Raw genomic sequence first — 8586 nt, forward strand, 5'->3', positions numbered from 1 at the left:
ACGGCCAACGCCGCGGACGCCGACGCCGACACCGACGCCGACGACACCGGCTTTTCTGCGACACGAGCTCCTTAACGCTATCGCGTTAAAAGTAACAAGTCCTTAGACGGAGTACTAAAGTTGATATTTAGACAAAAGACAGAGGAAAATATGCCGACGGTGTACTTAAAATATTCTTTACACAAAAGTATGAAGGAAGTCTTTTAACGGTGCAATGAAGATATTATCAATACAAAAGTAAGAAGGAAATATTTTAACGGTGTATTTAATATATTCTTTATACAAAAGTAAGAATGAAGTCTTTTAACGGTGTACTTAAAATATTATTTATACAAACGTTAGAAGGAAGTCTTTTAATAGGGTATGAACAAATGCTACTGGAATGTAAATGTAAATAGACTGTCGCTAGAGCAAATAGACATTTGGTAGAAGTTCTAAATAATGCTAATAGGCATTTTTGTAAGGGTTGTTAATGTCACTCCAATTTTACATAAACGATAGCAATTTTGGTAAACGTCAACGGCTGTCAGAAGTACCTACAATTTCACGCTGCGACCATTTGTTCTATACTCTCCACCTGAAGCTATTTCGCACGAAAGAGTCCGTTTAAAATTTTGCTAAGCAAATATAAATGGCGCGTACCATGGAGCCGAATAGAATGCTTCCATGGGATTGTGATAATTACGTAATTCGCCGCGAGATACTGCGCGACATAAATTCGGCCAGACACAAAAGATTTCAAGCTGTGGTAGCACTCACAATAATTCTGTCTGGCTCATTAAGCTGCTTACGCAAAATCCGATAATCCGGCGTAATAAGTCGCTATAGCTGGGGAGGCGAAGGCGACGTTTTCGAGCCAAATGCGATTCCATTTATAATGTGCCAGGAGGTTGCGGTGTTCCACTTCAACGAACATTGCCACAATATGCATCAAGCTAGCTTGGGCAAGCAAAATCTAAGAAGCCTTCAGGCGCAAGTCAGCGCTTGAGCGTGTGCTAGTCTGAAAGCTCCCCAACACAATCCATCGCTGAAGGCCGGTGGTGCATGATGCCTGGCTGTTGGCATTCAGAGCGAGCGATATGACAGGCGACAAAACGCGCTGGAATTCTGCGATCGTGGCCACGTCAAGACCTCGTGGCTTTCGTTGGCCCATCACCGAAAGACATGGGTAGACATGTACGCGTTCAATATAGGGGAGAAGGATGAAGAGTCGAGACGGTCGCGGACGGGGGAATGTGTCAATGCCGATGACGACGGTGACGGCGCCTTTTCATTGCGAAACGAATTACTGGGGCCATGACCGTGTTTTGTTACGAAAGTGCAGACGCAGCACATGGGCGTCGTTCGAGCTTGTAACGAGGTTAGGCAAGAATCGCAAATAAAGTCGGGTTGATGTATGCGTGTGGCCGCATCCGTACTGGTGTCGGGGCACACTGCAGGGTACGGTCGTTTGACGAAAATGAGAGCCGTAAGTGCTCTCCCAGGGAGGCGTTGGGCCTCAGCAATACGGTAATGCCGCAGACCTTACCAGTGAGTGCATGGGCAATTTCATTAGAATAAAAAAGATGGCGCGATTTCAGTGTAGGTAGGCTTCTCTCGTCATATTTATTGCTGACTCCCGATGTTTAGAATGATTTCGCACTTTTTAGATGGTCTCGATGGTGGCGCTCACTTTGCGAGAGTGCATTAACCTAACCCTTGTTATCTAGTGTGACGGCGTTTTGCTAGCTTTGATAGGCGCTAATATGACAGGAGTCGAAAAACATATAATTCAATCTCGTTGGTATAGCTCCACAGTGATGCCTTTTCCTTGGTTTTTCTTATGGAGAAACACTTTCTGACGCCAGCTATTCATATGCAACTGAGGTTGGGATAGATAGCAAGAAAAAATCTATTCTTGGATGGCGCTGACACTTCTTGCAGCAAGGGCGAGTTTTTCGTAGAAATACGGTGCCCAATGTATGCATAGGAAAAGATCTCATATTTCTCTCCCTAATACTTGCGGTAGGGATCGAATACAATAAATTGATCGTTCATTGGAAATGGATATCGCCACTTTAACCTCGGAGATGTGAAGAGAAAACTTAACACGGAGATTTCTTGGCGTCATGTTACAACGCAGCATCACATGTTACATATTCGCACTGGGTAATTAGGTTCCTTCATAATTCTATGAAATCATGGCCAAGACTTGTACTTGCCCGGGCAAACTCTAGACGGGCCAGGGCAAACTTCAGGAAAGGCAGGGCAAGACAGAACACAGAGTGTCACAATCGTGCGTTCGCTGTCCAGCTGTTGGTGGCACTGGCCATTATTTATTATGGCCCTTAGTTTGTCGAACGTACACTGTTAATGCGTGCACATAATCGCGTGATGTGGTTCGTAAAACCCCATAATTTATTTTTTTTTAATCACGAGCTGACGCGGTGGCCCCACGCACAAGTGTATGTGAAATTTTGTTCCGGCAAGGACTCTGAATGCCCGAATGACAGGAGCTTTTGCTCTTCCTTAATTTAGTCTTCCATGCAGAACTAGTGCGTGAATGGTGACCCGTCTAGGTCGACGTGGCGTGGATGTAGCGCTGTGTGTTTCCATATTAATGAATGATCCTTGCGATTAGTGATCCGTCGTGTTAGCAGATGCCTTCGTGTTGCCAAATATATCTTGAAGGGTTTCCGACCCTACTATAAAAGTGGCAATAGGGAGCATAGATTGGTGACAACTTTTGCAAGGCTAGGTGCCCTTTGAAAAGTCCTCCTACTACTCCTACTCATCATCATCATTTCGCGAATGAGTTCGCATAGCGTATTACTTCTACATATCATAATAATTACCGATAAGGCTCCAATTTTTCGCACTTTCTTTCGTAGGGTAGCAAAAAAACTACGAAACTATTTTTGAAACGCGAAATATATTTACTGACGGCAGTTGAGGGCACCAACGTTTAAATAAGTAAGTTTGTAAAAGTGAGCCCTTCACAACGCTCTAATGTCAACTACAATATTATTATATGATGTCTAGAAAGTGGTAATCAGTGTCCTTGAATATCAAAAGTGCTTCATGTTTAGTACTCACAACACGAGGTGTCTTGGTGCACTCAGGAGGAAAGCTGCCTTTTAAGTATCGCGTATATATATAGCGCTCCCACGTTTGCAACAGCAGCCTCAATATCACGCTGAGGCACGTACAATGCAGTGCGACTCACTGCCTCTCAATGCTGCTGTATACCATTAGGCTTTCACAATTCAGTTCGGCTTATCCACCCTGGTTGAGTCGTTATAACAGGAAAATCGCAGTAGCGACGCGTGAACTCGCTCTGCACCTTGAACAATGATTTCTTGTACATACATTTTTTTCTTTTGACTGGTGACAAATCTTACGCAATCGGCCGTGAAGGATTCGCATAGTGGCTACCATCACTAGGGGTGGGCTGTCGTTCCACCATTTTATGCGGACGACGAGGACCATGCATTCCCCGCCTGCCTGCGTATGTACTGTCGGGGACAGAACTGCCCAGGACGCGGCTCCAACGGCTGCAGCGCGGGGAAACTAAAACCCCTAAATGTTCCAGAAGTAACGACATCTCCTCTCTCCTCCTCCTATGCCGGTGCTCCTTCTCTCGGCTCCTCCCGGGCGCCGACGGTGGCGACACCTCGACCGGGCGCAGCTAGCAGACGCTCCCAACGTCCGCCCCTTTGGCGCGCAGTGCAGTGCATGTCTGAACGATTTGGTTGTAGCGTTTATGACAGGAGAGGTTCATAAATGAGATACTCCCAATAACTGCCGGTGTCCACTTTGCACTGCTTTATCGAAGTTCCTTCCACTGCGATCACTTCGACTGCGGTGTGAATGGTGGAAGCGGTGTGCTCAAGCGAGCTAAAGGAGTGTTTTTTTCACGAACGGCGTATTTTGATCGGCTTCATTCTAACTTCAACGTCGCTAAGAGAAATTGGAACAACATACGCTGTGTATATGGACAGTTACTTTTTACCCTTTTTAAAACACAGATGTGGGGTCTAGGCTCTGTAAGAACCGAAGGTGCTGTGCTACTTCCGTAATCTGTCAAAGGCGCGTTTGCTCGCACTACAAAAAGGTTTGGTAATACATCGGGCCTTAACTTCTTGATGCCGCAATTCCGAGTGATTTGGCTTTGAAATTGGTCTTGGGTGAAGTGATCCTAAGATGAATAAACTAACATTTGATATGGCACAACTTTATGAGAAATGATACCATGCGTAGAAGAAAAATATGCACCCTGACATTCCACAAATAAGTTGGAAAAGAACTGTTGATATGTCAGCCTGTCGCGCGCGTGGCCGTAACAATTCTATCAGCGTCGAACGCTGAAAATAGTCTGGGTCTTTGCGCGTCCCTCGTTAGAGGTTTCTTTTACCAGATCTATCCGCGTTAAGAATGTTTCAACCAGCTTAGATTTGCACGACATCTTTGCACCCGATATATTTTCCGCTGTGTTTAGCGGTTGTCTGCATTCTCAGTTATTATATGCGCGTAGATATCGCGTATACTCAAGATATATAGCTACCGTTACTGTGCCTGGGCACAGTAACTGCTGATGTTGGTAACAACTCCGCAAATACAATTACGCGCTGCAATGCGGGCTACATAAAAGCTAAACCTTCCCCGCCAGTACGCGAACAGCGGGGGCTCAAACGACGACAACCGTCGTTTTAGTCTAGAGTTCGTCAGCAGACTCCAACTAAAAAAAATACGTCTAGCAATACGCGTCACTTCAGAGATAGACCTGCACAGCGAGCGCCGTGCGCGGGTCCCGCAAATTTTCAAAGTTTGCCCAGCCGATCTTGTGCAGCCAAATCTTTCGGCGAGCCACGTTGCTCCTTCCGCATGGAACGACGAAGAGTCTTTTCCCCTTGCCTCCTCGTTTGTTGCACCCATAAGCGCAACAAAGACTAGGCATCGCCGCAATACATAAACGGTGCGAGCGCTAGCCAAACGCTCTCCGCCAAAACTCTGCTCCCAGAAACGAACCAAAGCGCGATTTTGATACCCGGGAATGGCGCCGGCGTCTGCTACGGACTAGTGTTCCTGTATATGCTCCCGCAGGGAGCAGAGTTGCGCATAGGTCCGCCGTCGTGATCCAGCTCTGCAGCGAAGCCACTCCTCGTGCGCGCAGGAGCCAAATGCCGCACGGTGTTCCGCCTTTTTCTCTAGTGGTCGCGAGCTACAAGCGCCAATTGTTCGCAGGCGCTTAGCAAAGGGCAGTTCTTAATACAGGCTATGCTCAAACGAGTCATTCGTGCAGTCGTAGGGGGTGGGCTTCCAACCAACCGAAACCTTGTATGTACCTATGTAAACACGCATATACAAAAACACACACGAACGTACAAATAGGGGGTAGGACCGCCTTCCATTCCCCAAAATAAAATACTCCCGTGGCTCGAACAGCTCCAAAGTTCGCTCGCAAACGCGCAGTACGTTGCCACAAAACGCGGTGCAATGATTTTCAGCATGCATATGAAGTTGTCTTATCACTGTCAGAAAGCAAGAAATGTTTTAAAGAGTGTTTAAAACTCCACACACGTAAGGTGGACACTAAGCGCATTTTGGCTGTTGAAACCAGCCGATTAATGACCGTCGCCAAGAGAGCTATTGTGCCTGCAGTTATGTCAGTGACCGTTAACAGAGCGTCATTTATCACTAACCATCGTTCACAACAGCTGCACGTTTTCGATAAATGCGGTGCAGACGCAGATTTAAGCGCATTTCAAATGTTCACATGCGCACATTTTAAGCAAAGCTTGCTTTTACGATTCATTCATACCGCAGACTAATCAGCTATATAGTAGCAGCAAATCTGCAAGTAGAAAAAGATTCAAGATGCAAGAGCTTCTAGATCAAATTTATTTCATACAAGGGAATGCATGAACGGCTGCTGGCAGCAGGCCAAGTGTGCTGGTTCTTGGAACCTTGGGGGCAGAATTCAAAGAAACTGGAAAGGCAACAAGCTATTAAGAGTAGGTTATTTTTATTGCACTAATCACATCAAGATGGCAAACTTGCAGAGTAATTATTCACACAGTGCAGACTGTAATCTGACAACACATTTTTCTTGATCTCTTACCACTCGGAAAAAAGCCCGTAGTTGAAGACACTGTATCAAATCAATGAAATCACTGAAGCAGCTTTTGGCCAAAAAGCCAGGTTACAAAGCTTTGTGACCTATCGCATCAGAGGCAAGGAAATTCTACGTCATTGAACAGTACATTCACTCCACTCCCGTCCACAGGAAACAGCATTCACCAAAGCACAACGTAGATTTCTAGCGTGTTTAAATGAACGACAAGTTTTTGTTCCACTGGCCGATACAAGATACTCACAAGCTAGCACACATACAGTTGCGGCTTAGCTTCTATGGCAGCAATTAGTTAACAAAATAAATAAGCCTGTGCACTTCAAGACAATACATTGACTAGAATCAATTTTACTGTTCTCAAAACTTCACACGGAGAATGAATATATTACAATTATCACAGCTCGAGAGCTAAATATGCATATGCCAACTTAGCACCCGTTTTATCCTTGTTCCCTTGTGTGCTTTCTGCAACGATGTCCTAGCTCTTCAGAAATTGAGGTTGACGAGAGAGGTACATATTATTCATTTCAATTTTAAACTCTGAAGGGTGCATTCAAACTCAAGAAGCCCAGACTTGTTAGCAACAACACTCTCACTATAGTATCAGTGTGTCTGCAGCTAGTTTGCTTGGCTGAAGCATTTACTCCTATGGCTGACTTCCGTGCGGTTTGTGCAGTGTGGTGCGCCTCACCCCGTCATACTGGAATACAAGTGCCAGTACGATGTGTTTCGTATCACTTCACCAAGGTCCTTGACTTCACGTCGTCGAATACCGTACCTGAAACCCGCAGCTGCTCCTCTCAACGCACGATCGACGGTCCGCTGATTGCAATGGCGATGGCACTGACGGAAACGACAAATTCGCATGAGTTGGCGATGCGCCCGTAAAGTTGGCTTCGCAGCGGCGCGGATCATTTGACGTCATTTTTCGCGCTCGGCCAATAGCGGTGCGAGCGGCGCCGGAAAAGGTATGCGCAACTCTGCTCCCTGCGGGAGCATATACAGGAACACTACTACGGACCAAGAAAGCGCGCTACGTATTACGTGACTACGGCACTTCAACCAATAGGATAAAGGGAGGGGGAAGGTTCTTCAACTATGAGGCTTTTCTTTCGAGGAACCCGTATGGGTTTCCTTTGTAGCAATTGCTACGAACGGGTGGATGTCTCATTTTCCCTTTATTCATTACTTCTCTCCACCTTGCGGGTTTCCGCAGAACTACTACGTCAAGCTCTTGCCTTTGCTTCGTGTTGTCGACAAATTCGACTTCGCTCTGCCATCTGCTAGCCGCCTGGTTAGCTCAGATGGTAGAGCGGCTGCCCCGGAAAGGCGGTGGTCCCGGGTTCGTGTCCCGGACCAGGACGAATTTTTCTTCAACTATGAGGCTTTTCTTTCGAGGAACCCGTATGGGTTTCCTTTGTAGCAATTGCTACGAACGGGTGGATGTCTCATTTTCCCTTTATTCATTACTTCTCTCCACCTTGCGGGTTTCCGCAGAACTACTACGTCAACCAATAGGAGTATCGATTCTCCGGAGGCGCCGCAGGCAAGAGAGAAAGCGGCAAAGTTCAGAGGAAGTCGCTACCTTTAAGTTTTATTCAGGGACCTTAGGGAAAACTGCATCGCTGCGTCGTCTAGTGATGGTTCGCCTGTTTCGAGATAAAGTTTGCGTCCTAGCTTCCGTGCAAACATTTACCCGCTGGCTCCTTCACAAGAGTTGCTCTTCGCCTAGGAGCCTACCGCGAGCTGCCACTATGTGGACATCGGCGGGGAGCGTGACTTGCTTGCAATCCAGTTTATAAACGCACGGCACATGCGGCGTTATTGGCAGCGCCATCGTTACCTGTGGCCCGTGCTCTCCATATGCCCATTCATGTTACTCTTGGGCACGGGTAACAGAATAGGCGGCAGCAGAGGAAAGGTTGAAGCGTCGTTAGGACTGATTCGTCACGAACTGTATTTCTGCACACAGAAATCATTCTTTTGCACTGCTGTAACTTTTGCTTTCACGTTTCTGTGCGCCTACTGGAAACGCGCAAAGCCGCTAACTGGCGCTCGGTCCCTTCGCTGGCAAAAGCTGCATGATTAGAACTTCACTGGCGTCTTTTATTAATTCTGTAGTCAGATGTTCTCTATTCAATGCTTCTCACCAATTGGGCGCGATCGTCTGAGAAAAAAAATTATTGAGCGCCAATTAAATTATTTTTTGTCTGGGTTTAGGCTTCTCGGCGATTCACAAACGTGGCGCGTTTGGAAGCTGATGTCCTGACATTTGTAGAGATGTGGCATGTTTTCTTTGCAAACCATAATACTGCAATGATGATTAGATGCAGCCCAGAAAAAGCCTCTAATACATGTCTCTGAAATGTCGGACAAAAGAATCAGGCGTGAGAAAACTTTTTATTCGCCTAATAACAAAAACAGCCAGTCATGATCAGCAAATATATGAAGAGTACAGTGGCTCTCGTCTAATA

The 8586-nt window shown here is 46.3% G+C and overlaps 1 long non-coding RNA gene across 1 annotated transcript; it reads right to left on the minus strand.

Moving 5' to 3' along the window:
- Positions 1-5866: 5866 nt before the first annotated feature.
- On the minus strand, positions 5867-7121 carry LOC142570948 (uncharacterized). Its single transcript, XR_012825720.1, has 2 exons — positions 6891-7121; positions 5867-5968 (listed from the first exon to the last, which is right to left on the minus strand). It is a non-coding gene; the product is annotated as an uncharacterized LOC142570948 (long non-coding RNA).
- Positions 7122-8586: the final 1465 nt, after the last annotated feature.

This window comes from Dermacentor variabilis, chromosome 2, assembly GCF_050947875.1.
Source record: "Dermacentor variabilis isolate Ectoservices chromosome 2, ASM5094787v1, whole genome shotgun sequence".
Lineage (NCBI taxonomy): Eukaryota > Metazoa > Arthropoda > Arachnida > Ixodida > Ixodidae > Dermacentor > Dermacentor variabilis.